General features: G+C 38.6%; 1 protein-coding gene across 1 annotated transcript in view; it reads right to left on the bottom strand.

Annotated features, from left to right (window-relative positions):
• The window catches only part of Maf1 (repressor of RNA polymerase III transcription Maf1), a 296,764-nt gene that overhangs the window by 205,672 nt on the left and 74,150 nt on the right, over nt 1–16,942 (bottom strand). The window lies entirely within an intron of this gene.

Raw genomic sequence — 16,942 nt, 5'->3', positions numbered from 1 at the left:
CTTGCTTCAATTTACTCACCACCACCTACTTCCACAACAACGGATGGAAGTCTGTTCCAACAAACAACCACCCACTTGCTAAAGGCAAACTTTTGCACATCCATCCTGCAACCATCCTTCCTTAATTGGAATTTATACCCCCCCCTTTCATGTGTCTGTGTGTGTGTGTGTGTGCAGTTGGAAAATCAGAGAACAAAGCCATAAGCTTTGAGCTTGCTCAATTCATTCAAAGCCTTAAACTTCAATTAGATTATATATCGGGTGCCAGGTCTCCAGATGTTGCAATTGGCAGAAGTGATGCCTTCCTTGGTAAGACCACTCTTTTGTTCCATTCACAAATCATGTTACCCTTCCCTGCAGTACTAAAGATGCAGCCTAACCATTACCTTTTACAATGAGATAATCACCTCCTTATCCCTGCTAGCAAAATTCCTGTATATCATTGACAAAACTAAATGAACAGTCCAGTCAGCCTCTCTGCACTGTTCAGAAAACTTCATATCTGACTGCACAATTACCCCCAGGTTTTTTTTTTCATTCTCTACCACCTTGAGTGTAGTACCACACAGTTGATATGTTACTCTGGGGTTACTGCTACTCATATACAATACTTTACATTTGTCAATGTTAATCTTCAATTGCCATTTCTCAGCCCATCTGCCTAATTTTTCTAGAGCATATTGCAGTAGCATACTGTCATTAACCACCCTGCCAACCTTTGTATTATCTGCAAAATTATACATTGAGCCTGATAAACCTTCTTCACTATCATTAATATAAATAGAAAGCAACAATGAGTCCAGTACCAAACCATGGGGAAGTTCCCACTAATAACATCTGTCCACAAAGAGCAGTGTCCATCAATAACCATTTCGTCTTCTACCACACAACCATCACTTCATACATCACAGCAGCATGCCCTTAATGCCACACTGCTCAAATTTATGCAGCAGTCTTTTATGTGCAACAATATTAAAAGCTTTTCCAAACTCAAAGTATCATCATCATCATGAACTTGGTCCGGCTTAGGTCTTTTAAGACCTGTTCCGTTGTAGCTCTTGGAGATGGTTTTGATCTCGCCATTGTTGTCTTGGTCGACCCACATCTCTCTTGCCTGTAGGTTTGTAGTTAAAGGCTAATTTTTGGATCCGGTCTGGGTTCATTCTTTCTATGTGGCTGATCCATTTTTCCTGATACCGTTTTATGTCATTTACAATGTTATCTACTTTTAATTTCTCTCGGATATCTATATTTCTTTGGTGGTCTAGTCTTGTAAAGCCTAATAATGGGCTTAAAAATTTCACTTGTGCTGCTTCTAGTTTGTGTGCATCTTTCTTATTTATGACCCAAGTCTCACAGCTGTAGAAGAGGGCTGGTTTTGAAGTCATGTTGTGCAGTCGTAATTTTGTTTCGGTTGTCATTTGTTTTCCGAAGTGGCGTTTAATCGTTCCATTCATTTTATTATATTTTTGTAGTTTAGTGTGGATGTCTTTCCCTTCATTTGATATTAAATTTCCCAAATAGGTGAAGTCAGATATTTGTTCTATTATTTTATCATCAATAACAATTTTGACTCTTTGTATGTTCTTTCCACATAATCCCATTGATTTTGTTTTTGAGGTGGAGATTTTCATCTCGTACTTTTTACCTATTTTATTAAGTTCATTTGCTGCTATCTGTAGTTCATCTTCGGATTTTGCGATTATAACTTGATCATCAGCATATAATATAGTTTGGATTTTATTCCTGTTGTTCAACTGTATTCCGTTGTTAATTGTTTGTTTCCATTCTTTAAGAATTTTATTGATGTAGATATTAAATAAATTTGGTGATAGTCCACATCCTTGTTTCACTCCTTTATTGGTGTTAATCGGGTCTGACAGTTGGCCATTAGAATATTTTATACAGACTTGAGTTTTTATATAGGCTTTGGATCGCTTTCCGGAGTTGGGTTGGGATATTTTCTTCATGTAGAATCTGCCAAAGTTTTTCCCGGTTTACATTGTCATGCTTTTCATAATCAATAAAGAGAAGAAATGTTGGTAGATTGAATTCTCTTCTTTTCTCCAAAATTTGTTGTAGTGAGAAAATGGCATCTATTGTGCTTCTCCCTTTTCTGAACCCACATTGTTCTTCTTCTAAGAATTGTTCACTGTGTTTATTAAGTTTATTCTTTAGTATATTAGAGTATAGCTTTGCAGCAGTTGACAGCAGTGTTATCCCTCTGTAGTTGTTAGGGTTATTTCTGGAGCCTTTTTTTGTGTAAATTGATTACTATTCCTGTTTCCCAATCTTTGAGTATCTGTTGCTTATGCCATATGATGTTAAATAATTTTAGTAGTGCGTTTTTTAGTAAGGTGTCTCCAAATTTAAATAGTTCTATATTCAAATTGTCTATGCCTGGGCTTTTTTGGTTTTTTGATTTTTGTAATATTAACTCTAGTTCTTCCATTGTTATATTTTCTTCATCTTTGGTTATCACGGATTCATCTTCCAATTCCCTAGCGCCTGGGTTATACCATAGTTTGGAATAGTGTTGCTTCCATTCTGCTTGGGAGATGGAGTTGGTTTTTATTTGATCATTTGTGTCTAGTTGTAATTTCTTAAAAATTTTAATATCTCTTCTCAGTGGGCCCGTGATATCACGTTCTAAAGATTTAACAAATTTATCCCAGTCATCTCGTCGGATTCTTCTGGTTAGTTTTCTGACTTCTGCTCTAAGCTTTTTATATTTTATGTGTAGATGTAGATCTTTAGTTTGTAGGAACAGTTTATAGGTCTTTTTTTTCTCATTGATTGTTTGTTTCAAATCTTCATTCCAAGTTCTTAGCCAGTTTTTATTTTTTATAGGTTTATATCCAAGACTTTCTTCAGCAGCTCCCAGAATTGATTTTTTCATGTTTGACCAGATTTCCTCAACATTATCAGTTTCATCTGATTTGAGTTTATCTTTCAATCGACTTTCATACAGGAATTTAGTGCTTTCATCTTCCAACAAATTTATTTTTAATTTCTTAGTAGTTTTTGTTGGTATTTTCTTCTTTTTATTATATGATGTTAAAATTATTTTTTGCATCCGGTGCATTTGTTAATCCATCATGTATCCAATCAGATTGATAAGACAAGATTGCCCCCTTAAATCCATGCTATGATTGCAGTATAACTGCATTCCTGTCTAGTCAGTCCTACATTACTCCTATAGAAGTAATGCAGGACTGACTAGACAGGAATGCAGTCCTGCATTACTTCTAAAGAAGTAATGCAGGACTGCATTATTCTATTCTATTCTAGTTGGCCCTGCATTACTTCTAAAGAAGTAATGCAGGGCCAACTAGAATAGACGTTAAGCTAAGAGATCTGTAAACACTCATGTCACCTTTTGATTACCATTTGTGAATTGGAGATGACCCTATAGATTGAAGATGCACATATACAGTCCATAGGGACATCTCCAATTCACAATAGGGAACTCCCCTAAATATAAAGAAGCTCTCGTAATTGTGGCTAAGGGTCAGCTTGCCCCTTTTGCTGCCTCCCTTAGTATAACTGGATAGATTCCACCTGTCCCATGCCCCTTTTTTATGTTTGGCTTCAACAATTTCTCTTCCACTTTCCTCTCAGTTATCACAAAATCATTTAACTCCACGTTACAGTTTGATAACTTCTGTCATCCCCTTTGTTAGAGATTCCCACGTGTAAATGTAGATGCAAAATACCAATTGAATTTGTCCACAACCTGAGTAGGATCATCGAAAGTTAAAACATCAACATCAAATGACCAATGTGATTCAACCCCTTCCTTCCTTCCTTCCTTCCTTCCTACTACTGTTAATATAAGTAAAGAAGTCTTTGTTGGTTTTCTTTGCAGTCTTTGCCAGAGATTTCTCGTAATATGTGTTAACTTGCCTAATCTCCTTTGTGACTTGATTACAGAGTAGTGTATATCTACCACAGGCTTTTGCATCAGCTTATAATTTATGTGTCTCATGCATTTTTATTTGCTGCAACGAGTCTCATTAGTTCGTCTAACATACATTTAGGTTTATGCCTTGAAGGGTAATATAGAAAGTCAAGTAGCTTCTAAGATAACATCCCTTATAAGAATGATTCCCATTTAGAATGTACTATTGGTAACGTCATACAGCCCACTGCATATAATTTAAAAAATGCCTGAGACCACTGTAGTCACCCATTCCCTTTACCCTTGACAGTAATGATGTCTTTAAATAAATCCCACATCGGTACACTATGATTACTGGTACCTAGTGGGTCTTTTACCTGCAGATTCTTAATACAAGAAAGAATCACTGCTAATAATCAGATCAAGAGTTGCTTCTTCTCGTTACCTCTCTAATATGTGGGAGCCAGTGTGTTCAAAGACTAAGTAGACTTTTTTATTTAATGATTTGAAATTGTTTTTGTAAACAATTTCAAAAACTTTTGATTTAAATTTAGCAGTGTAGTATTTTTTTGTAATTTTCTGATTAATTTGGTGCATTTATTCTTTACTCAGCCTTGAAATTGCATAGAAAACCACAGTCGATATCTGCCACTATTGCTTTCATATTGATATAGCAGATACTGGAAGTTTCAACGTAACTTGTAGCAGTGTAGAGGATTATAACTATAAATTATAGCACTACTTACATGTTTTAATAATTTAACTTGTCATGTAGATCTTAACATATGACAGTAATATTAGTAGAGCTTTTAGAATCAGTGATTTAGCATAGGCAACAACTAGCGTGAAAGTTCAAACCACGTGGTAGATAGTTAAATTTATTATCTATTATAACTACTTAGATTTTAAAAACAACATTCTAACTAAATATATATAACCACACAGTTTTTACAAACGTAATGTTATAACTTAATACATATAACTTACACTTGATAGGAGATACAAAATTCATAGAACGTAAAACTCGGTAGGAAATAAAAGTCAATACTGAAATATATATAGTGTTATTACTGCATTGGGATACAAGTTTAGTGTTATATTTTTAATTGTATTGAAATTTAATTGAAATCATGCCTCAGACCAGAGCAATAAAGCAAAATGCCCAAGAGGAGAACTCAAGGGAGGGTTGTCCTCTGAATCACAGCCTTTTGAAATGTACTGCTTTTTTAACAATTGTAGAGCTTTCAGGAACGGGACATGATATTGCCAAGGAGAATGTCTTTGTGTGTGAGCTTGATGTAAGGAGTATTAGGAAATTAGATGCCAACTCAGCATTGTCATGGGCCTTTATTAGAACAGGGTAGATGCCCTCGAAGGATTTAAATTGAGAGACTGATCAAGCCCTCAGCTGCCCACAGCAATCCCCAAGACAGAATGCGCTGGTCCCACAGGAACTAGTTATTGTTGGTGACTGAATTGTCAGGTGAATGGGGAATATATTGTGCAAAAAGGATAGGTGGAACAGGAACATGGTATGTCTGCCGGGGCAAAAGTTGATGACACTGTGGGGCAAAAGTTGATGACACTGTAGAGCAGATATCACCTTTTAAGGGTGCAAAAGGTGATTAGGTACAAGTTGGCACCAATTATATTAAGAGTAGGGAAAAGGCGAAATTACTTAACAAGTACAGTACAATTTTGGAAAAAAGTCACGAGTTAGTGTTGAATTTGAAAGTATCTGCAATTCTGCCCAAACAAGATAGGAGGGAGTATATAATCAGAGCCTTGTCAATCAAATCAGCCATGGAGAGATTATGCAAGGCTCACAGGTAGAATTTTTCTCAGCCTGGTCTGTGCTGCTTTTTTTTTTTTGGTAGTTGTTGGCGCATCAGCTTCTGTGGTCATAATGCACCTCCCAAGGTTTTTGCAGTACTTTGTTCGAAGCCCAAGGCGGGATTCGAAGTGCCTGCCTGGCAACCTTTGGGTTGCCAGGCAGGCACTTTACCCACCCGGCTAGCTCGGTCGGCTGGTCTGTACTTGTTAACAGCAGAGACTGCTTCTACAGTGATAGGATACACTTAAATAGAAAGGGTGCAAGAATATTTGCTTATGCTATCAATGCATAAGAATATTTGCTTATGCTATTCCGGGAGTTTTCACGGACTAAGATTAACAGTAGCCACTGGCAGAGGTGAAAGTGATTCTGGCACTGCTTCTATTTGAATGAGCAGCAGCCTGGAAAACAAGGTCAGGGAGATTTCAGAGACTGCTGGGAGTCATCACAGAACAAGTAAATAAATGGGCTGTGTTAGGGTAGCTAAGAATAAGAACAGGTGCATGTATACTTGCATGTACACCAATGCTTGGAGTCTAGTAACTAAATTTGATGAATTTGAGGTGTTAGTCAAAATATCAAAGGCAGATATTGTTGGGATATCAGAGACGTGATGTCACACAGATATAAGGAATGCAGAATTGGAATTTGTAGAGTACAATGTGTACAGAAAGGAAAGAGTGGTTATGCTATTAGTTAAGAAACAAAATCAAAGGAACTGCAGCTAGTCGACATGGGTGGAAAGTGCAGTGTTGAGTAAGTTTGGTGTGACATAAGCAGTGGGAAAGCAAAATTGTGAGTAGGAGTGTGTTACAGGCCTAATGACTCTGATCAGTATAATGAACAACTGTATAGAGAAATAGAGTGGGCCAGTAAATCAGATTGTCTTATAATGGGGGATTTTAATTTTCCAGGCCTTTGTGGATTTATTCAATGATTGTTTTCTACAGCAGCATGTTCAGGAGGCAACCAGAGGGATTAATACTCTTGATCTAATTATCAGTAGTGATTCTTCATGCATTAGGAATCTGTAGATAAAGGAACCACTAGGTAGCTGGCAGTGATCACAGTCTGCTAATGTGGGATTTACTCAAAGAGGTAACTGCCATCAGGGGTAAAGGGAAGTTTTTCTTTCGTAAAGGTGACTATGTTGTTCTGAGACAGTTTTTAAATTCTATACAGTGCGACCAACTGATGATGTTACAGAAAGCAAATTCTATATGGGAAGTATTCAAAGAATAAATATTGGAGGCTACTAGGCTTTTCATACAAATAGAAGAATATTATTATTAGCCATATGGCACAAGGAAGCCTGAGACTTATGCTGTACCTGCCAAAAAAAAATAAAAAATTCTGAATTACCCCAAGAGAGAGAGAGAGAGAGAGAGAGAGAGAGAGAGAGAGAGAGAGAGAGAGAAAGAGAGAGAGAAAGAGAGAGAGAAAACAAGAAGTCAGAAGAAGAAGAACCTCCGAAGGGAAGCACTTCCTAATTCATTTCACAAATATACGTGGTCTCAATTCTAATCTCAACGATGTCCATTTCCACTTGCAGTCTCCCAAAACCCATGTACTTTTTCTGACAGAATCTCAGTTATCGGTTGATTCAACCACTGCTCATCTCAGATGCCAAAATTATTCGTTGTATGATTCCTTTTGCCTCAAAGGTGGTACTTGTGCATATGTCCATTCTGATGTTCCCTGTCAGAGACTTGGCAATTTGGAATCTCCTCTCTTTGATCTTCTCTGGCTTAAAATTTCTCTACCTCATTGTGTCAAATTCATCTGTTGTCTCTACTGTTCTCCCAACGCCACTAATCACTTGGAGCTCTTTGACTTCCTCTCTTTGCAACTTGACTTTCTCCAGTCCAACTTTCCTAACAGTGAGGTAACTTTCCTTGGTGATTTTAATGTTCACAACTCCAGCTGGCTTCTGTTTTCTAGTCACACCTACCTAGCTGGTCGAGATGCTGGGACTATTGCAATTACCAATGACATTGCACAGATTGTTTGTTTACCTACAAGAATACAAGGCAATCCTAATCATACAGTCAACACGCTTGATCTTTTTCTCACAAACAACCCTTCTAAGTACATGGTTGAAGTGAGAAGTCCTTTAGGCACTTCAGATCACAACTTGGTGATTGTCTCTTCTCCAATGGAGCCTTTATCTCATGGCTATTCCCAACCACGTGTTGTTTAGCATTACAAGAATGCAAAATGGGATGACCTGGAAGATTTCTTTTCTTCTTTTCCTTGGTCAGATTACTGTTTCAAAACTTCTGATGTCAATGTTTGCTCAGATCGTGTCAGTGAAATTATTCTTGCAGGAATGAAATCCTTCATCCCACACTCCACTTTAAAATCTCATCCTTTATCTAAACCTTAGTTTTCCAATAAATGTGCTAAGGCTGTTCAAGAGAAGAATGTTGCATATCATAATTGGCTTGTTTCTAATTCTTCAGTTTCATTTTCTGCCTAACCCAAAGCTCGCAACAATTGTAAAGCAGTTATTAATCAGTCCAAACTAGAGTTTGAATGGGCTAAGAGTAGAAAACTTTCTTCTTGCCCTAATGGTAGCCGAGCATTCTGATCTCTTGCCAAAGCTATTGGCCGCAACTTTTGCCCATCTCTGCTCCCACCTCTGTCCAAACCAGATGGTTCTGTTGTCACTTTGGCCAAGGATAAAGCTGACCTGCTAGCATCCCATTTTTCTTCCAACTCATGTATTAATGATCTTGGTAAAACACCTCCCACCATTCCCAACATGCTCCATTCAATGCCTCCTGTGGTCTTCCATCAAAAGAATGTCAGAAGGCTTCTGACGAATCTTGATGCTAAGAAAGCTTCAGGTCCCAATGGTATTTCTCCAATTGTTCTTAAAACCTGTGCTCCTCAACTTACTCTTATTCTTTGCCGCCTTTCTTCACTTTCTTATTCAAAGGTGTTTTTCCTTCTGCTTGGAAATTTACTCATATCCAGCCAATTCCTAAAAATGGTGACAAATCCCTCCCATCCAATTATTGTCCCATTGCAATTACTTCTACTCTTCCTAAAGTAATAGAGAAATCAATTAACCACCAACTCTGAAACTACCCAGAAACCTTCCATATGATCAACGATCGACAGTATGTCAATCCACTGGTGATATTCTGGCTTAGGTTTTATGTACAAATTCAATGGAAAAGTTCGGTGAAACACAAGCAGTTGCTCTTGACATCTCAAAGGCTTTCGATCGTGTTTGGCATAAAGGTCTTCTAAACAAGCTTCCATCTTATGGTTTGCCAACTGTTTTTTGTAATTGGTTATCCAGTTTTCTCTCTGATCGCTCACTGAGTGTGATGGTAGATGGCTCTCTGTCTTCTAACTTCTCCACTGATGCCGGTGTCCCCCAAGGTTCAGTTCTTTCCCCCACTCTTTTCCTCTTGTATATTAATGACCTTCTTCCATTGACTGGAAATCCTATCCATAGTTTTGCCGATGATAGCACATTGCATTCCACTTTCCAATTTGAGAAACCTTGCCCTGCTCAATCAGCTTCAACTTCTTGAAAATCTGCTACCAATTCCTTAAATGCCGATCTTCAGGTAATTCTCCAGTGGGGCAAAGACAACTTAGTTGATTTCAACCCTTCTAAAACTCAGTCTTGTCTTATATCTCGCAAAAAGGATTCTTCTGCTCCTATGCTTATGTTTAGTGGCACTCCGATTTCTAGGCAAAATGATATATCTGATTACCCTGACTTCTATTCTCTCTTGGCACAAGCACATTAGAAATGTTGCTTCCTCTGCATCTAAAAAACTTGGTTTTCTCTTTCGCTCTCGGCGTTACTTTTCTTCCAAACAGCTGCTCACTCTGTATAAATCGCAAATCCGCCCTGCCATGGAATATTGTTCCCACATCTGGGGTGGTGCCCCAAAACCTCTCTCAGGCTTCTTGATTCCATTCAGAAGAGGGCAGTTAGGTTAATTAATGATTCATCTGTAATCACCAGCCAACATCCATTTGCTATCCAACTTCAAACTCGCAGAACCAACTTTTCATCTTCTTCGTTTATTCATTCAACAGCCGTTTTCTGGAACAACCTTCTTTCCTGAAAATTACAGTCTACAGAAGTTCAAGTCCAATGTAAACAAATATCTTCTTTCGTCTTCTCAACCTCCAACCCAAGCACGGTACTAAGTACTATAGGTTCTAATACCTCTCATGTTTGGGGTTTCCATAAAAAAAAAAAAAAAAAACCCAAGAAAGAGAAGAACAATGATATCCAAACTCAGGATATCATCATTGTGATATCCTGAGTTGGATACTCACCAGATGTGAGTTCCCGGGTTTGTTCAAGGTTTAGGCCTAAATGGATGTCAGATGGAACTAATGGGACAAGTGGCAGAGAAGAAAAATGCATGGGACACAGAAGCCAAGGGTAGACATACATAAGTTAGTCTGTAATCAAGTCACAAAAGGAGGTTAGGCAGGCAAAGGCAGATTACAAGAATTCTTTAGCAAAGGATGCAAAGAAAAAGCAAAGAGTTCTTTACTTATGTAAACTCTAGAAGGAAGGGGATGAATCAGATTGATCCAGCTGATATCGATGGTTCGACTATTGATGATTCTGCTCAGATTGCTGATAATCGGAATGACAATTTTTCATCTACATTCACAGATGAGGAATTATTAAGGGAGAAAATGGAAGAACTTTATCAAACTTTAATTAGATTCTTAATGATTTTGTAATAACTGAGAGCAAAACTGAGCAGAAATTGTTGAAGATAAACATAAGAAAGATACCTAGGGTGGATGGGATCTATCTAATTATATTAAAAGACGCTGCAAAGGAAATAAGCAAACCTTATTTATATAAACCCTTAGCCATAATTATGAGAGCTTCCTTGGACTCAGGCGAGGTACCCAGGAACTGGAGATGAGCAAATAAAACCCAATTCACAAAGGAAGATCAAAGGGTGACAAGTAATTACAGACCTGTTAGTTTAAATTCTGTTCCAGGGAAATTAATGGAGTCACTGGTTAAAGAAGAACTGCTAGATCATCTGGACAAGACTTCAGTTATAGTTCAGACACCGCATGGGTTTGTTAACGGGGGAGCCTTATCTGACCAATTAGCATTAGCATTAGTAGAGGCATTTGATGCAAGAAAGCAAGCTTATGCAGCATCAGCCAAAAAAAAAAAAAAAAAAAAAAAAAGTAACATAAATAAATAAAAATAACCACTTCCACTTCACCCCTCTGTTCGTTCGAAATACCTGTCCAGCTGAGCCTTAAACTTATTTAGGCTATCAACTTCCACGACAAGGGATGGAAGTCTGTTCCACCCACCAACCACCCGCTGGCTAAAGGCAAATTTCCGCACATCTATCCTACATCTGTCTTTCCTCAATTTGAATTTATGCCCTCTCAGGTGATTTTTCTGAGCTAGAGGAAGAATCCCATCAGCATTGAGCATGCTCAAACCATTCAAGGCTTTGTACACCTCTATCAGATCACCCCGCTGGTGCCTAGTTTCCAGACACTGCAATTTGCAAAACTTAAGCCTTTCTTCGTAAGAGAACCCCTTTGTCCCATTCACCAATCTAGTTGCCCTTCTCTGTACTCGTTCCAACAGCTCTACATCCTTCCTGAAATGAGGCCTCCAGGCCTGTATACAGTACTCTAGGTGTGGCCTGACCATTGCCTTATACAAGGGAATAATCACCTCCTTATCCCTGCTAGAAAAATTCCTATATATCATTGACAATACACCATGAGCTACTCTTGCAGCTCGTCTGCACTGCTCAGAGAACTTCATATCTGCCTGCACCACCACCCCCAGGTCCCTTTCATTCTCTACCACTGTCAGTGTAGTACCACAGAGTTGATACGTTGCTCTGGGGTTGCTGTTTCCCATATGTAGTACTTTACATTTGTCAATGTTAAACTTCATTTGCCACCTCGAAGCCCATCTGCTCAACCTTTCCAAATCCTGTTGCAGCAGCATAGTGTCAGTAGTGTCCTTGACAACCCTGCCAACCTTCGTATCGTCTGCAAACTTGGACATTAAGCCTGATATACCATCATCAATATCATTTATAAATACAGAAAACAATAAAGGCCCCAACACTGAGCCCTGAGGGACTCCACTAATAACATTAGTCCACGATGAGCAGTGTCCATTGATTACCACTCTCTGTCTTCTCCCCCTCAACCACCCCTTTATCCATAGCAGCAACTTGCCTCCAATGCCACACTGCTCCAATTTGTGCAGCAGTCTTCCATGTGCAACAGTATCAAAAGCCTTTCTAAGATCCAAGTATATAATATCAAAGTTATTCCCTGCATCCAGTTCTTTTGTGACTGCATCATAGTATCCAATCAAATTGGTCAGGCAAGACTTCCTCTTAACAAAACCATGCTGTGTCCTAGCTATAACTGAAGTCTTGTCTAGATGATCCTGCAGTGCTTCTTTCACCAGTGCCTCCATTAATTTTCCGGGAACAGAAGTTAAACTCACAGGTCTATAATTACTTGTGTCAGCCTTTGATCCCCCTTTGTGAATTGGGGTCACATTTGCACATCTCCAGTCAATGGGTACCTCCCCTGAGTCCAAGGAAGCTCTCATAATTATGGCTAAGGGTTTGCTTACCTCCTTTGCTGCCTCCTTTAATATAACTGGATAGATCCCATCCACCCCAGGTGCCTTTCTTGTGTTTATCTTCAACAATTTCTCCTCCACTTTGCTCTCAGTTATTACAAGATTCTCTAGCTTACTGCTAGAGTTGAATACACCTCTGGCATTCCCCTCGCTGAATAACTCCTCATGTGTGAATGTCAATGCAAAATATTCATTTAGTTTGTTAGCTACCCGAGCAGGGTCATCAACAGTTGACCCATCGATCTCAAGTGGACCAATCTGATTCATCCCCTTCCTTCTAGAGTTTACATAAGTAAAGAACTCTTTGCTGTTTTTCTTCGCATCCCTTGCCAAGGATCTCTCGTAATCTGCCTTCGCCTGCCTAACCTCCTTTGTAACTTGGTTACAGATCAACTTGTATCTATCATTGGCGTCCGTGTCACCCATTAATTTGTATGTATCCCATGCATTTTTCTTCTCTGCCATATGCCTCATTAGTTCATCTGACAACCATTTAGGCCTAAACCTTGAACAATATTTCTTAGTTGGTATGTAAAGCCTAGTAGCTTCCACGATAAGTTCTTTGAATGCTTCCCATTTTGAATTTGCTGTTGGCAATATCATCAGTTGATCCCACTGTATAGAATTTAAATACTGTCTCAGTCCATTGTAGTCGCCTTTACGAAAGCAATACCCCTTCCCTTTACCCCTAATGGTAGTTACCTCTTTGAGTAACTCCCACTTCAGCACACTGTGATCACTGCCACCAAGTGGTTCATTTATCTGCAGATTCTTAATGCATGAAGAATCACTACTGATAATCAAATCAAGAGTATTACTCCCTCTAGTTGCCTCCCGAACATGCTGATGTAGAAAACAATCATCCAATAAATCCACAAAAGCCTTGCTACTGTGTGAGTGACCAGCCCCCAAATTCCAGTCAATATCTGGGAAATTAAAATCCCCCATTATAAGACTCTCTGATTTACTGGCCCACTCTATTTCTCCGAACAGTTTCTTATTATACTCATCATAGTCATTAGGCCTATAGCACACTCCTACTCTCAATTTTGATCTCCCAATGCTTATGTCACACCAAACTGACTCGACACTGCACTGTCCAGCGATGTCGACTGGCTTCACTTCCTTGGATTTTATGTGTTTTTTAACTAATAGCATAACCCCTCCTCCCTTCCTATCCTGTCTATCCTTTCTGTAGACATTGTACTCCCCAAATTCCAGTTCTGCATTTCTTATATCTGTGTGACACCACGTCTCTGAAATCCCCACAATATCTGCCTTTGATGTTTTGAGCAATACCTCAAATTCATCAAATTTATTTACTAACCTCCTAGCATTGGTGTACACACAAGTATACTTGCACCTGTTCTTTTTCTTAGCTACCCTAACACAACCCATGTGTTTACTTGTACCCCAATGATTCCCAGCAGTCTCTGAAATACCATGCATCTTATTTTCCAGGCTGCGGCTCATTCCAATAGAAGCAGTGCAAGAATCACTTTCACCTCTGCCAGTGGCTACTGTTAATCTAAATGTCCTTGTATCCCCCCAATCTAGCAGTTTTCCGACCCACCTAACATTGCCTCGATAGCATCAGCAAACATTCTTGCACCCTTTCTATTTAAGTGTATCCCATCCCTGTAGAAGCAGTCTCTCCTGTTAACAAGTACAATTTGACTGGATACTATGATGTGGTCACAAAGGATGCAAAAATTGATTTTGATATCATACACTTAGATTTTAGGAAAGCTTTTGATTCTGTTGCCCATGGAAGACTACTATACAAATTGGAGCAGTATGGCATTAAGGGCAAATTGCTGCTATGGATAAAGGGATGTTTGGTGGACTAATGTTATTATTAGTGGAGTCCCCCAGGGTTCGGTGTTGAGCCCAATGTTGTTTTCTGTATTTATCAATGATACTGATGAAGGTATATCAGATTTAATGTCTAAGTTTGTAGACAATACGAAGGTTGGTAGGGTTGTTAATGAAGTAAGGATAGTATAATACTGCAACAGGATCTAGAAAAGTTGACCAGAGAGTCTGAGAGGTGGCAACTGAAGTTTAACATTCACAAATGCAAAGTACTGCATATGGGTAGCAGTAACCCCAGAGTAACATATCAACTGTGTGGTACTACATTCAGGGTGGTAGAGAATGAAAAGGACCTGGGGGTAATTGTGCAGTCAGATACAAAGTTTTCTGAGCAGTGCAGATGATCTGCAACTTATGTCTTGTCAATGATATACAGGAATTTTTCTAGCAGGGATAAAGAGGTGATTATCCCCTTGCATAAGGCAATGGTCAGACCACACCTTGAGTACTGTATACAGGTCTGGAGGCCTCATTTTAGGAAGGATTTAGAGCTGCTGGAATGAGTACAGAGAAGGGCAACAAGATTAGTGAATAGAACAAAGGGTTGCTCTTATGAAGAAAGGCTTAAGTTTTACAAATTAGTGTCTAGAGACTTGGCACCTGCGAGGTGATCTGATTGAGGCGTATATCATTGAGGTGTATATCTGATTGAGAGCCTTGAATGGTTTGAGCAATATCAATGCTGATGAGATTCTTCCTCTTGCCCAGATTAACTGCCTGAGAGGGACATAAATTAAAATTGAGGAAAGAAAGCTGTAGAAAGATGTGTGGAAATTTGCCTTTAGCTAGTTGGTTGATAGATAGAACAAACTTCCATTTGTCGTAGTGGAGGTCGAAAGCCTAAATAAGCGCAAGGCAGAACTAGACAGAGCCATTTGGAGTGAATGGATGGATAAAATGGGAAGGTTTTTTTTTTTTTTTTTTGGCTAATGCTGTATGAGCTTGCTTTCTTGCATCATATGCCTCTACTAATGCTAACACAGGAACTCTGACTTATGTAAGAGTTTCATTCCATGGAACACTACGTAAATCAGAATTTCCTCCATGCTTTTGTAGCACTCGCAACTGTGCTCGCTAAATTGATTGAATCAAAAATGAAAAAAGAAATGTTCGACTAACATGTAAATAGAATTATTTATTGTATGTATTCAATTTTTTTATCTTATCGCAGGAAAAATTACAAAAGTGTGCAATTTAAAAAAAATTTTAAATTATAAAATTACAAAAAAAAAAGAGGAGACAGGCATAACAACAGTAAATTTTAACTCTCGAACACTGTTGTCAGAATCGATATCCTCAGCTGATAAGTACGCCGCTGCAGAGGTTGAGGGCTGTGAAGATTTAGAAGGGGTTGGCTGCTCAATCTTACAAAAGAACATATTAATGGATGACTGGATGGTGCCTTTTTTCTTTTCATCGTAGATTTCTTTGTAGCAAGCAGGCATATCATTCACCCCTATGTTAACTTTCAAGAATCATTCGTTGTCAGGATGCATCTTCTCAAACCTTGCCATTGACGATGCAATTTCATGAAATGCCATTGCCATCTCTCTGGTGATGAAGCGTCTTGGTTCCTCATTTGGTTCTTCTTGAGCTTTGTCAGCATTTACTTCTTTCACTATCACTGCTTGCAAGTCAATAAGTTCTTCATTAGATAATTCCTTTTCTTCTTCCTCTATTAACTCCTTGTCTTTGGCATCAACCTCCAACTGAAGTAGCTCTGCAGCCTTTACAATATTATCTGTAACCTCTTCATATGATTTGTCTTTTTCAAATCCTTCAAAGCCTTTCATGTGCAGTGGGCATGTTTTCTTCCATGTACCATTTAAACAACTTTTAGTAATTTCCGCTAAGGCCTTATTAATGTTTAAGATGGTATGGCAAATATTGTAAGATTTCCAAAAGTCTCTTAACATAAAATTTTTATCATCGTGTACTGCAGACAATGCTTGAGCAAATGTTATGCATAAATAGTATGGTTTTAAATTTGAAATAACACCCTGATCCATAGGTTTGATGAGTGAAGTCGTGTTTGGCGGCAAAAATATGACATTCAACGTTTGAATTGAAATCATCTAGATGCGTAGGATGTCCAGGAGCATTATCTAATAGAAGCAAAATCTTGAAAGGAATGTTGTTTGTCTTGACAATATTTTTCAACCTCAGAAATGAAGCAGCATTTAAACCAATCCTCAAAGAGAGATATTGTTATCCATGCTCTCTGGTTCGACTGGAAATGCCCAAGTAGGGTGGTTTATTGTTGCCATTAAATGCACGAGGATTTCCAGAATGGTAAACCTCATGCATTTAATACTCGTGCAAATGGTACACAAGCAGCGGTTTTAATCTGTAATCTCTTGCTGCATTAGCCCAAGCAAAAGCGTCGCCCAATATTTTGATGCCTTGAAAGCTGACATTGTATTTTCCTCTTTGGCAATGTATGTTTGATCCAGCATTTGTTTCCAATACAGAGCAGTCTCATCAACATTAAAAATTTGCTGCATTGAATAGCCGTATTTTTCCAACGCATCACAAAATTTCGCTGCAGAATCAGCACCGGCAACTTCACCACATACTTTAACGTTGTGGAAACCAGTGCAATGCTTGAACCTCTTAAACCACCCGTTGCTTGCCACGAAATTGGGTTGGGGTTCGCCGTACTTATCCTTAATATCTTTATATATACTTG

The sequence above is a fragment of the Mastigoproctus giganteus genome, chromosome 10, assembly GCF_048544385.1.
Source record: "Mastigoproctus giganteus isolate SK-2022 chromosome 10, ASM4854438v1, whole genome shotgun sequence".
Classification (NCBI taxonomy): Eukaryota; Metazoa; Arthropoda; class Arachnida; order Uropygi; family Thelyphonidae; genus Mastigoproctus; species Mastigoproctus giganteus.
Note: the sequence above shows the minus strand (reverse complement) of the source record. Positions and strands in the feature narration are given on the sequence as shown.